The sequence below is a fragment of the Balaenoptera physalus genome, assembly GCF_965194825.1.
Source record: "Balaenoptera physalus genome assembly, chromosome: 6".
In the NCBI taxonomy this organism is placed as follows: domain Eukaryota; kingdom Metazoa; phylum Chordata; class Mammalia; order Artiodactyla; family Balaenopteridae; genus Balaenoptera; species Balaenoptera physalus.
Genome location: NC_138885.1, coordinates 117,626,084 through 117,640,693, shown reverse-complemented (window position 1 = coordinate 117,640,693; position 14,610 = coordinate 117,626,084). Strand labels below are relative to the sequence as shown.

General features: G+C 39.4%; 1 long non-coding RNA gene across 1 annotated transcript in view; it reads left to right on the top strand.

Moving 5' to 3' along the window:
• Positions 1-1,866, top strand: part of LOC309662874 — a 15,846-nt gene extending 13,980 nt beyond the window's left edge. Inside the window, exon 2 of the long non-coding RNA XR_014265042.1 lies at positions 1,612-1,866. This is a non-coding gene — a long non-coding RNA (uncharacterized lncRNA). The remainder of the gene's footprint in view (positions 1-1,611) is intronic.
• The last annotated feature ends 12,744 nt before the right edge of the window (positions 1,867-14,610 follow it).

Genomic DNA, 14,610 nt, shown 5'->3' with positions numbered 1-14,610 from the left:
CTCGGCATGTGGGATCTTCCCGGACCAGGGCCCAAATCCGTGTCCCCTGCATTGGCAGGCGGATTCTTAACCACTGCGCCACCAGGGAATTCCCTCTTAACTGTTTTTTACTCAGCTTGCAGTTCGTGTGTGTGTGTGTGTGTGTGTATGTGTGTGTGTGTGTGTGTGTGTGTGTGTGTATCACAGTTCAGTCCCATGAGTTTATTAGACAAAGCATCCGTGGCTAACCTGAGAGACCTATACTTGGAAGGTATAATGTGGATTCAGATACTGGATGTAGAAAGTACATGAGTTTTTAATATAAATGGTAACGTACATGGAACAACGTAATACTTATGGCTTATGATTTTTGGTGGGTATACAGCAAAATTCACAACTGAAATGAACACATTTAAAATTGATACTTTCTGTGGTACCTTGGTGGTACTTTAGAATAAGATGTTTTTCTACCATAATTTATGTGCAAGTGAAATAGCACCTTTCAGCGCTTGTCATTAGACCTCTCCTACCTTCAGCACATACCTACCTGATTAAAATTTTCTTAGAGTATGTAATAACTAATGAAAACTGAAGAGAAGTTGAATAGCTGAGTAAACACTGATTTTGCCCAAGTGTATGTCCATTACGTTTAAGGATCACGTGTGTAGGTAACAGATGATATTGCTATTAGGAGCCTATCATTAGGAAGCCAATTTTTAAGTAACTCTAAGTTATTAGGGCAAGTTACCCCTTGCCCCAGCAATCTAATCATAGCCCTTAAAGGTTATTACCTTAGGGAACTGTCAGTTAGTGTAGATATCAGCTATCCAAAGTAGCAGTAACTATGAACTATCTAAACGAATGGAGATGTGTGGCTTATCAATGATGCTTTTTTTGTTTTTTTAAGGTCCGAACATTTTTTTCCCCCCCTAATTATACCTATGTTCTACCTGATTGACTTTCCTAGGCCATTTCCAGATTGTGTGACGACAAATACAAAGACGTGTGTAGAGCTGCTATGAGAAGGTCTTTCAGCGCTGATCATTTCATTGGTATTCGGCGCTCCAATGCCATCCTCTCTTAAGGGAGAAGTGAGGGGTTGTAACATCATAAACCCCTCGAAACAAAGACTGGAGAAATATCACCTCTCCTGCTCAGAAACCAGCAAAGTTAGTATTTTCACCTTAAAGAAAGACATTGAATTCAAGAGACTCATGGACAAGCGAAGATTATGCTCATAGGAAAGAACGGGACCTCGTCAATGTAACACGCTCTTCTGTCCTTTTTATTGTAAACAGAGTTACAAAAACCACTCCAAAGCTAAAAGCTCCCAATCCACGCACAGATATCTGCTCCCAATCCATGCACAGATATCTGATAGCTGTGAGCTATGTGAGGTTTTTTAATTAATAGTTTAAATTTTTAGACTTTAAAGACACTAGCTATATAACTTCTATGTTTTTCTTACCTCACTGTCCCATACTGCTGCATATTCCTTTAGAATCAGTGCAGTATTACCATCAAAAAATGGGACTCCAAAAAAAAAAAAAAGTAAAAAAACAAAAAAAGAAAAAAAACCAAAAAAACAAAAAAAAAACAAAAAAGAAAAAAAAACAAAAAAAAACAAAAAAGAAAAAAAACACAAAAAAAAAAACAAAAAAAAAACATGGGACTCCTAACAACTCATAAAGCCAAACTTCGGAACAGACTGTTGTAGCATCGTTAGGTTTTGCAGGGTTCTTCCTCCCTACTATATCATTGAAGCTGCTAGTCATTATTGGCAATCAATTTAAACCAAAAAGCTGCTGAATAACACATGTCATCCAAATTCTTTGCAGGCAGTACTTATTAGCATATTAGCATGTTTGCGATCATAAACAGAGAAAGTAGGTTATTTCCTTCTATTGGGTCCGTGCTGCATTTCTTGTTAACTATAATGGTGCTTCTGATTTTGTGATGATTTTCCTCTTTGTTATGTACTTGTGTTAAAGGATATTTTCATAATTCCAGCCAACATGGTGGTCCAGTAATTAACAAGCCGGTGATGAAATAGAAGGTGTCCCAAAAGTCTTAGAACAATTTTAAGCTTTAATATAGTGTGCTTGGATACTCCAGAACAGTGTCGCAGAAGTATAAATGCTAGACTGGCAAAACATCACTTGAAACTTTAATCGAATTTCTTCTAAACTCATTTACTTTTGTACATTTTAAACATTAAGCTTTTATTTTTTTATTTTTTATTTTTTTAAATGAATTAATTTATTTAATGGCGTGTTGGGTCGTTTCTGTGTGAGGGCTTTCTCTAGTTGTGGCAAGCGGGGGCCACTCTTCATCGCGGTGCGCGGGCCTCTCACTGTCGCAGGCTCTCTTGTTGGGGACACAGGTTCGAGCCCTGGCTTGGGAAGGCCCGTGAGCCACAATTACTGAGCCTGCGCGTCTGGAGCCTGTGCTCCGCAACAAGAGAGGCCGCGATAATGAGAGGCCCGCGCACCGCGATGAAGAGTGGCCCCCGCTTGCCACAACTAGAGAAAGCCCTCGCACAGAAACGAAGACCCAACACAGCCATAAATAAATAAATACATAAATTTTAAAAAATAAAAAATAAAACAATAAACGCTTAACGTTTAAAATTTACAAAACTAAATGAGTTTAGAAGAAATTCGATTAAACTTTCAAATGATGTTTCGTAAGTTTGTGGCATTTATACTTCTACAAGTATCAAAGCTTAAAATTGCACTAAGACTTGAGGGGATACCTCCCCTCCTCTTTTTAAAATAGTCCTTTGCAAGGCTGGGCTGCTTACCTGCTTGATCACCTAAGTTTCTTTTTTCTAGATTTGGTGAAGGAATTATGAACAACAGTGTTAATTCACATGTAATAAATTGAAAAGAACTGGACCCTAGTAGTAGTGACAGGAGAGTAAGTGATACGAAACAGCTTTTCTATCCTGTGTGTTAACCTGGCTGTAGGTGTCTCACTTCAAGTTCTATGTAAGAGGAAACATATAAACCTTAGGAACCCTTACCTCAGGCTTTAAAAGGCAGGGAGGTCCAGTAATCAGTCTTTTTGGAGATTGGTAACGATGTCACCTAAACTTGAAATATTAAAAAAAAAAAAAAAAAAAAAGTGTTCTCAACTATGTGAAATCTTTCTCCTCCTACCTTCTCAAATGTAATCCTAGGAATTTTGCCTGTAAACAAAGCATTTCTGGGCCAGAAGTACTTTCTCTCTTTATAGCAAGGCTTCACATTATACTGAGTGCTGCAGGTTCCATCATTTTTAAGGGACAGAGACATAAATGATAAATTATGGTATATAAAATACTACAATCTACCACCTCAAAAAATATTGTTTATGGAGTTTGGAGCTTGGAAATTCAAGTACTGATTGCAGTTTTATTTTGAAAAGAATGCTACAACTTATGTGGTTTTTCTTCCTCATGTTTATATTAAAAGAAAAGCTAATAAACTCTGTTTTAATTAAAATATATGGCTACTGTGTTTGTAACACTTCTCACTGTTCACATAACATTACAACTCTGCCTAACTCAAATGTTTTCAGTCAGCTCTGATAGTCGGGCCTTAAAGCATTTTCCAACTAACCATTCATAAGTTGTTTTGACCCCTGCCTTTAGTTAAGATGTAGACATTTATTTCTTCAGCTTATGCTCTTTTCAACCTGAAGATAATCTAGTCCACTTAAAATCACTGGCTACAGTGCTCAGTGGCATAATGCATTAGATGGCATTTTTGAATTGTTTGTTATGGTGCCAAGATGGAAATGCACATTGAAAGATAAAAGTAGGTAAATCCACAGAGAAAGGAATTACAGGAATACTGTAGAATCAGAACTTGTTGTTTGAGGGTTTCAAGCAATTGAACAGGAAAGAAAATGGAAGAACAGGAAGCAGTAGAATTGTGGTTGCTGTTAAGAGGGTGACTTTTAAACAAGCCACGTAATTTGACTTTAACATGCTATTTCACTTAACATTCAGTTGGAAATATACCAGATCTCTCAAGTTTCTTTTAGACCCTAGCCACTGCACTTGAGCAATATTCCATCAGTCCTGATAGTATTGCCGTAGTATTTCCTCCACCTTAGTTACCTTCCTAAGGTCACATCTTTAACTTTGTTCTTGTTAAGTTGCTGATGAGGAGAAATGATCTGATTTAGTACAGAAGGGAAAAAAAATCGATCACAAGTCACTGTTTATATCAATAGTTTGCACCGCGTAGTAATATGCCAGTTACTAAGCAGAAATGCTGACATATCTCGAGTGGTCGAAGGTTTGAAAAAAAAAAAATTGGGGGTAGGAACATTGGGCATGACTGTAGCTTCAAGAACAAGTTGGTAGAATAAGGGGAATCGCTAAAAATTGCTTTTCCCCTTCAGCTTTAATTCTAGAGGCAATACAGCCATTTTAATAAATGGGAAATTGAGGCAACTTAAGGTAAAAATTTAAACATCACAAAGTAGGTTCTCCAACAAATATGGGGCATGGAAACTAGTTATTAATAGGGTGGCAACTATGGCATGTTTTTCCAGATTTTTATACCGAGGAAGGGTTTGTTCCCTAAAGTAGTAAGACTATAAAAGAATATCTGACTACCTGAACTCAAATTTTATTTTTTCGCTTTTTAAGAAAAATTATTTTTCTCTATTGGAATACTGACATCTGTGCAATTTTAACTCTGGTATACCGTGAACTGAACTTTATTCTTTACAAGGAAAAGACAAAAGTTTGAAATGTATGTTTGAACCAAATTAAATTGCCATTTTTGTATGTTAAATTCATGTGGTTGACCCTAAGACAACTTCTTAGGGCCCAGTGTTTCTGGTTAAGAGAAATTTTTTCCACCCTGTATCAGATTCCATCATGACCCTATGCTTTCACATTTACTCCTAATGTACCCTGTATGCCCATTCTTGAAATTCAACAGCACTAAATCCTAGTTTTACAACAGGTCAAATTTCATTTCTTAGTTTTCCCATTCTATAAAATATACCATTCCTTGACTTTTGAAAAATGCTGAAGCCAGTATTTACTGGAAAACAATTCACTCTGTATTCAGGTTATGCAATGTTTTTGGAAATGTTTACCTATAGCGTGTAGGTTAGCTAAAATCTTTCATCACCCAAGACTTCTCTCTAACCACATGTAAAATGACTACGACTGTTCCCTCACCCAGAAGCCGCATTCTTGAGTATAGAGCTATTTGGTAAAGCACTTGACAGCTGGTAGGGGCTCTCCCAGGGGTAAGTGCTAATTTCTATGCAGAATCTGTAGATTACACCCAGCATCTATCAAGTTAAGGATTAGATCACCTAAAATCTTAACTGTTAGCCACTCACCAGCCTGGCCAGCCTGACACCGTGCCAGCAAGAATACAAAAGATCTAGGAGCCCTTCAGAGACACCTGGTCCCTTGTACACAGGTGCAATCTGTTTGGCTTCTGAGGCAATTTCCACTAGTCCGTTTTAAATGGGTTTGGCAGATGAGATAACATGTACTTCATGTGAAAGAAATGTTATGAATACCAGTTTATGGTTTAGGATCGCTAACATGCAGAAAGAACCAGGAAAGTGAAGTAGTATAGAAATTAAGAGAAATCCAGAGTCAAATGAAAAGAGGTGAATGTTCTGTAAAGAAAAAAAAAAAAAAAAAAAAAGGAACAGGTTAGGTGATTACTTAACTGCTGTGAGGGCAGCTAAATAATTTGAATGTGATTAGAGAAAGTCAGTGACAGCCTCAGAACCTAAGGTCCTCAAGAATATGTCGATCTCTACTTCAAGACCTCAAATTACTCTGCTAGCTTTTTCTTACAACATCTATTCCTTCATCTTACCGTTCTCAATTCTACTGACCTTTACTTCTAGCTCCCCAGATGGTGGCCCTTTATCTCCTCACTGTGGGAACCGACTCTTCCAAACGCAGGGCATCAGTGTTTTGTCCACCTCCCACTGCCCTCTCTCAACAAGGTCATCTCAGCTTCACCCTTTGACTCTCTGCTCGTGTCCAATGTGGCAGTGCTTGATGTTGGTTACTACTATGAGCCATTTCTAAAACACTATCACCAGGTTCCAGGAAATACAGGATTTCTATGGCTCACGGGCTAACTGGCCCCTTGTAATCCCCTTTAATCAACTACTTGAGCCCTCCTGTGTTCCCACAAAGTAGTTGTTCCCAATTTGCTGCACTCACTCCCCTGATCTGCCCACATCCCTAGATGTATCTCCTCAGGCTAGGCAGCAACCCCACCTTCCAAACTCCAAAACTCATTTCATCTGGCATTAGGAATAGATGCCTCACTTCTTAAGGTAACCCCTCTCATCTAAGGGAGAGGATTCCATCCCAACTCTTCAAATCAAATTTCTATATCCAACACCCCCACCACCAGGATGGTGGTGAGGATGGGGCAATTTGACCTTCCTCAGCCCTTGACATGTCCTAGTGTTTCTCAAGATGTGGTCTCCAGACCACCTGCCTCTCATGGGCTGAAAGTCCCTGTAAGAAATGAAGCTTCTCTAAATGCAACGCGGAATCCTAGAACAGATAAAGAACATCAGTGGAAAATCTGGTGAAATCCAAATGAAGTCTGGAGTTAACAGTAGTGCGTTAATGTTGACTTCTTAGTTTAACAAATGTGCTATGATAATATGTTAATATTAGGGCAAAACGGATATATCTTTGCAACTTTTCTGTAAACCTAAAATCATTCTAAAAGTTTACTAAAACAGAACAAAAAGACCTAATTCTTGGATCCCAAATTCATCTCAATTCCTGGAGCTGAAGCCTGGGAATCTACATTTCTAATAGGAAGCCCAAATGATTCTTATGCAGACACAAATTTGAAAACTAGTCTTTCAATTCCCTTTCCATTCCATGCCTGAATGGCTGCTTCCTCCTTGTTTTACTTACCTTAACCTGATTTCATCTTTTAGATCCTCTCAACCCTAAAATATAAGTACTATCATTATCCCCCTTTCACAGATGAGAAAGTATAAGATGCAGTACACAAACGAAGTACTAAGAGCTTAAGTAATTTGTTCAGGATCAACAGCCCATGAATGATGGAGCTGGGAGTTGAATCCCTAATCAGTCTAGCTCCCAAATCTATGCACAGAACCATTCTACTTCCTCTCATTCTGTTGCACGTAAGAGCTCTGTAACTAAATCACTAAAAGAAGCATTATTACCTATTTCTCCAACTTCCTAAGTCCAACAGTGCCCCCCTTTTCCACTGGGGGGAATGAACAATGAGAAAGCATTGGGAAGATGTGCCAACTAGAGACCTGGACGGGTAAGGCACAGTGGCTCTTGCACCAGGATCCAGCTCAACTGCTGTATTCTCTGTTCTCCCAAATGCCCTAACATGTACCAATCTAATAATGCTCATAGTACTCACTTTGATGCTAAATTAATTATCTCAGGTTTACTAAGCATCTGTCCAGATTGTCAGGGAAGTACCAACTCTAAATCAATTTACAGTTGGCCCTCCGTATCCACAGGTTCTGCATCAGTGGATTCAACCAACCATGGACTGAAAATACTTAGGGAAAAAAATTTCAGAAAGTTACAGAAAGCAAAACTTGAATTTGCTGCACACCACCAACCATTTGCATTATATTTACAACTACTTACTTAGGATTTGTATTTGGTGTTATAAGTAATCTAGACATGACTTAAAGTATAAAGGAGGGTGCGGGGGAAGATGGGAGGATTGTGCGTAGGTTATATGTAAATACTGCACCGTTTTCTATAAGGGACTTGAGCATCCATGGATTTTGGTATGGGGTGGCACGGGGGGGAGGGAGACTACTGGAACCAATGACCCACAAATACAGAGGGAGAACCATATATCCTCTTATCTTAGCTGGGTTCCCTGACTTGTATTTAGACCTTAATACAAAGTTGTGGATCTAACTGCTGAATGATGAAGTTTTGGGAGTTTCTGACTGCAAACCAGACACACACAACAACAGCAGCACTTCTATCCAAATTGCTTCAGTACAGAGTATAGATGGAGGGTTGATAAAATAGAACACAATCTCAGGTAATGTCTCTGTTCTTATGTGTATTTTCCTTCATTTCTTCAAGTGAATCATGAAACAATCACAGGATCAGCAGGAGAAACCTATGAAGTATATTCATTCAGGTAAAACATGTTTTCATTAGTTCTCCTTCTGGTGATTGGAATTTCTTTGATTTTATTATCAATAAAAACGTTGCCACTTATATTCAAAGTACATCCGAGAAATCTGATCATGAAGTTAGAATGCACATACCTCCTTCAGATACTCTTAGAAAACAGTGTCTCTCCATGAAAGCATGAGAAAACTACTTGTACAGCATCTTATTTGCTTTACCATTGCTTTAATGCACTTTAAAATTTAGCTACATTAATTGGGAACAAAGAAACAAAAATAGACATTTCTTTGTTTTTCATAAATAACTACTCTCCATATTTGATAAAAATCTCAAAGCATTATTTTAACTTCCCACAAGTATAATACATACAATTTTTTTTTTCTGAAATAATAAGGTCAGCAAATTAAGTATCTTGGCACTAATATAACCACATACAACTGCTATTCTACTGACTTCCAGGAACAAAACAAAAACAGAAAACTTCTTATCAAGATGCTCTGGGTTTCCTTTTGCTAGTGTTAGGGATCCGGAATTATAATCATCTGCCAGTAATAATTTTATAGATTCTAGTTGATTGTCTACAAATAAAATATCGCTGGCTCTGCTTTGTGAGTTCTGGATTTGACATGACACTAACAATACCGCATGGGACAGGCACTATACACACATGGAAATCAGGAAAAGTACTGAATGCCCTGGACTCGAACTACTGACTCAGTATGTGCCTCACTTGGCTCAGTAATAAATTCACCTGCACCAAACCCGTATCAAAAGTCACTAAATCTCTCATATATATAATATATATTATTTATATACACACCCACAACACATACACACTATACATACAGTTTGTAACAACATGAAGTAATATTGTCTTCAAATGATGTACCACAGACTGAAATAAATCCTGTAATTGTCATCAAGCTGCTAGAAGCTTTTGAGAGTTCTGAGCCAGGTTACTTAGTTACTTTCATCCTGCCTACCCTTCATTCACCCTGCTTTAATGTCTTGGTAGCTTTTTCTTTCAAAACCACCCTCCTCGACCCAGGCGTATTTCTTTCCCAGGATCCCTTGATCGGACTTTGGAGGCAAGAGAGGGCATGCAGGGGGAGCAGGAAATCCTCAGCCACTGTACCTCACACCTGCCTAGATTTGTGATGTTCTCTGTCCTGTTGGCCACATTCGGTGTTAGAAAGCAGTTATTCAAGGCTTTGTCCCTCCTACCCCCCTTGGTCTTTCTGTAGAGCACAAAAGTGAAAGAAGCCTCTTTAGCAGGGGTAGCAGTTCATTAAAATATACAACTACATTTCCTAGCTCTGGGGTTCCCATTCTGTACTTGAGACTGCAGGTCGCGGATGCTGTTATTAAGGTGCGGTGTGGGCTCCATGAGGTTTTCTCCTGGCAGCCTGTGTCGGGATTAGTGCAGCCCTAGCCCAGGAGGAAACGGCCTAATGAATACCAACTTGGAAACAGTGGTGTCAGCACGTTATTTAAGCTTGTACATTGCTCACAATTACACACAATACACACACAGGCTTATCACTGGAAATGACTACGAGAAAACATGACAAAGGTTTGCAAGGATAAACCAATAAGGCACCAAGAATACTTATTTTCAGCCAATTTAGACAACTTCAAAGTGTGAGGTTAATAATATAAATTAAAATGACTTCCTAAGTCTTATCAACTGATTTACTGAGAGGTCACATATTAGTTCCTTCTAAATCTTTACCCCCTAATCTGTGATGGGAGACGTTGCTTACAATTGAACCATGAAAGGGACAGCCCAAAAGCTGTACATGTGAAACTAAACTGGGCCTTAAATCCTCACTAAAATCACAGAGCTGGCTGTGAAGAAGCTGCTAAATCACCCCACAACCTTCCAGTTTATAATTGTTTTCATGAGTGTGGTTTGTTTGCCTAATAAAAATAAAAATCAGAAGAAAACAGCATATGAGATGGAAATAGGGGGCGACCATAAATAGATGGGCTTCTCTGCCCTGGGTAGCGGGAGGGGTGGCTGAGGTAAGACTTGAGGGAAGCAGGTGGGCTTCATCTTTGAGGGAAGGGAGGGGGAGAGCAGCGGTGAGAACAGAGGCTGAAAACAGAGGCAGCTCTGAGAGTTGGCCTGGACCTAGACCTCCAAATGCATTACCTGTATTGCCTTTCCTTGGCTTAGTATCCTTTGTCTTAACTGTCTTTTTTTTTTTTTTTTAAAGTAAATTGGTTGTTCTTTTTAGGTTTGGTATGTTGCCAAAATGAAAAATAGTTGTTTTAACAGGAAGAATTAAATCACTTCAACCACATCATCCCACAACTTTTAGATACATTCTGCATCATCTTTACACTCCTCCACAAAAAAAAAAAAAAAAAGGAAGAGGAAAAACCCAAATTAGTCACAATGACCTAAGGCAGCAGAATAATCTTTGTACTTTCTGGGAAGAAATGTTAACTGAGGGAAGAGGTCAAGGTGATCAGAAAAGTTCCTCATTTGAAAAACAAGAGAGGAACTGGCCCTCAGGCAGGGGATCTATTTCAAGGTTCTAAGAAGCTTCTGAACAAGTAGAGGAATTAGATGTGCAAAAAGTTCTGTAGCTCTGTGTACAAGGTTTTGTCGAATATACTGAAATTTTGATTCAGAGGATGAGTGTGTAAGAGCAGTGCATTTTTATAAACGTGAATAGCTTCTGAAAGTCCATGAAAACTATAACACCAGGCTTCTTTCCACCAGCAAAGTGCTTAAATACACTATGGAAACTATACACTTGTTTACTTAATATCCATAATGTAAAAACTGACCTGGGCTTAAATCTGACTTTTCCAACTTTGGTATAAATGAAGCGCAAATCCCTACACTTGCTGTTTTTCTAGGGAGACATCCTCTAATTTTAATTGTTTTTGCCATTTTAGCTTCTTAAATTTAGTCCCCACTCAGTCCTGGTCACTGGTATTCTGCTGGCCAATGCACTGTCACCCCCTTCCCCAGTAATGGCCTCACACTCTTCTTGAATGAATGGTTAAATAGATTAGGAAAGCAAACAGAATTTTTAACAGTAAAGTATGTATGCGTGGTGTGTGTACGTGTGTATTCATCAATACATAGACTTTAATATATAAATGAGGGAATGGTTCAACAGATTAGAAAAGCAAACAGAATTCTCTAACAGTAAAGTGTGTGCTCATCACTATATAGGCTTTCTCAGAAGAGGAGGAAGAGAAAAATATATTGAGGTGAGGCGGGGGGGAAACAGCTTTCCTTTTGCTACACTGATCCATGTTTTAAAAGCTTATGCAAGGGTGTTATGGGTCTCATTTGTTTTCAGAGGCCGCAGAGGGCAGTGTCTCGATGCTTTTGGAATATCTGGCTGTAATCTAGTCCAAAGTCCAGGGACACTTATTTTCCCCCATCGCTGCCAGTGTGTATTCACAGGACTGCATGGTGCGCGCCCGCCGCCGCGTCCCGCCCGCCGCTCTTCTCCTCCCCTGCAGGGGTATCCGCGCTCCAGCGGACTCCTGGGGGCGGTGGCGGTTCTCCCGGGACGCGCCGGGCTCCGCTCCTCCCCCGCGCTCTAGCACCCTTTGGCCCACCTCCGGCGGGTATTGAACTGCGCGCGGCGGCGGCGGCGGCGCTGGCCGCAGTGGAGTCACGGCCTCGGGCTGACTGGCCTCTCCCGCCCAGCCTGGGTCACCTGCTTCTAATGCCCGCCGGGAGGCTCCGCCCCGGCCCCGCCCCTTACAAAGAGGGTTTGAATTGTTTCCCGCTCCCCCCACCCCTTCCTTCTACTGGAAGAAGGCGGCAAAAAGGCAGGAGGGCCTGAGTTCTTGAGGGACTCAGGACTGCACTTTAGGGCTGAGTCGTTCTTGTGTCCTGGATCCCACTTACACAGACTGCGAGACAAAATTGCAGAATAGCCCTCTTCCTCCTGCTTATCAACAAGACTTTGTGAGAAATAATGAGGAATACGTGTATTAATCCCAGCCTCAAAGTTAAAAGAAATAAATATAAATCTCTTCACAAACATTAAAACCGTTAATAAATATGTTTAAAATGTACTTTACCTCTTTCCTTCCCTGGGATTCTACAGGTGCTTATATTTTTTTGGTTTTTTGGGAACTACTTGGCACTCAGTGTCGGCAAACATCCCAGGGTTGAAAGTAGTGGGAGTTGAAAAGCTATGGAATAGCAATCAAAAAGAAAGGGAAACCCTCAGTGGAAAGTATGCACAGATTGTGAACATGCCAAGAGAGGCTGCCTCATTCTGTGGCCTGGATGCAACATGTGTATTATTGGGGATGGACAAGTGTTGGCTAATAATAAAAATTATTTGAAGTTGGAGAATGTTAATCACTCATGCTGGAATTGAACCAGAATACATGTGTTATTTCACTTGGTTCTGACTCAAAGGATGTTATCTCCTAGTCTGTAAACCTCTCCCTTCTTAATCAACAGGGAGATGTTATTTTTGCTTGGAGATCTCTAATAATAGTAGTAATAATAGCGGGAAAACTTGGCCAAAAGAAACGTATTTTGCATTGTATAGCTTTTTGTATCATTTGAATTTTTGCTTTTCTGCACATAGTATTTCACTTTAAAGGCAGTTTAAAATATGCTGTTTAACATGTATTAGGCAGGGTGCTACATAATTCATTTCAGTTAGCTCATTTGATCCTCACAACAATCAGATGGAACTGGCATCATAATGGCTTCCTTGAAGTTGCATGTTTAGTCCATGGAAAGGACAGAAATCACAATTTTCTTCTGAGTCATAGTTATTGTTTAACAAACTGGAAAACACTGAATTATTTTTAAAGATGCAATTTTTAAGCAACTAGAACATTGCCAGGCATTCTTAGCTATTAATTCACTCATCTATCCTTCCATCTAGCCAGCCATCCATCCATCCATCCAAAAACACCAAATTTCTGACTTGAAGACACTACTGTTATATTAAACGTGTTGCTACAAAGTGGAATTCATGAGGTTCAACTTAAATTATTGTCCAAGGTGTACTTATTAATTGATGAAAATACGGAGGATCATGCCAAACATTCCATCCAGTAAGACTGTGACATTTTGAAAGTTTTGAAGTATTGGTTTTGGATTTTGTAATCAGAGAATAGTTATTGCATTTCTAATCTTACTATACTTGTATTGATTATACATATTGAGACACTTGAGAGTTCAATGCTATAGGAATGACTGGACAGGTAGCCTCTGTATACTCTTCAGTATCTTGATAATCAAGCCTGGAACAGTGTGCTGCCCATAGATGCCTTTGGTAAATATTTGTGAAATAAATGGATGAATAAATGGCAACTGAGATTAACTTTTTAAACTTCAGCAAGTGGCACTGAATCCTTGGATAAAGCTTACCTTATGAGCTATATATATCTCTGAGGTTGACCCTACCCTGTTAAATGCAGCATGAGTCCAAACCTTGGCTCTTCCTTTACTAGCTGCCACTTTGGACAAGTCACACGACAGCTCCAGGTCCTCTTTCCTCATCTGTAAAGTGGAGTTACCCCTCATAGAGTTGTAGTGAGGGGTAAATGAATTTATATGGTGAAGAGCTTAAAACCATGTCTAGCACCTCATAACTCTATTTAAGTCTGTTATTAGTTTCTACTGGGTTCATGCTATTTTTCTGTTTTCCCACTCTATTTTCTTTTGTGTATCACTTTAATAATGGGGAAGAAGTTACATTTTTTAGATGTACAGGCATACCTCAGAGATATTGTGGGTTTGCTTCCAGACCACTGCAATAAAGGAAATATCACAATAAAGTGAGTCACATGGATTTTTTGGTTTTCCAGTAATGTCTATAAAACTTATGTTTACACTATTCTTCAGTCTATTAAGTGTGCAAGAGCATTCTGTCTTTAAAAAAAGTACATATTTTAATTTAAAAATACTTTATTTCTCAAAAATGCTAACCATCATCTGACAACTCAGGGTTGTCACAAACCTTCAATTTGTGAAAAAGCAAAGTCTGCAAAGCGCAATCAAATGAGGTATGCCTGTACTTTATGTCTGAGCACACTCCCAGCTGTCACCAGCTATCTCTAGCATTTAGATATTAGCTAGATTTTATGCCAAAGCAGGGATCATTTCACTTGCCCTGGATCAAAGTGCGTACACCTGACATCAGCAACCAGCCCGCAAGTGTGCGAGTGTGCACAGGGCTGGCACAGGACAGACACCCACAAGCCAACTTGAAATCCCTCACAGGTATTTCCAGACTAGCTTTTTCCATGTCCTAGAGCATTTCTGATAACTCCTCTTCTCGTCAGATCAGACACCTCTAGATGAGAAACCCAGACACTAATCAGAGGATTAACATGATGAGTCATTTATCCAGGTTCATAATAAGAATGCCTTGTTCACATTATAAGTGGAATCATTCAACTGTAATCTTTAGTCCTCTCCCCTCCTCCACTGTGGTGGCGATTATAGAAAAGTAAGAGCTTCTTTCTTCTTTCCC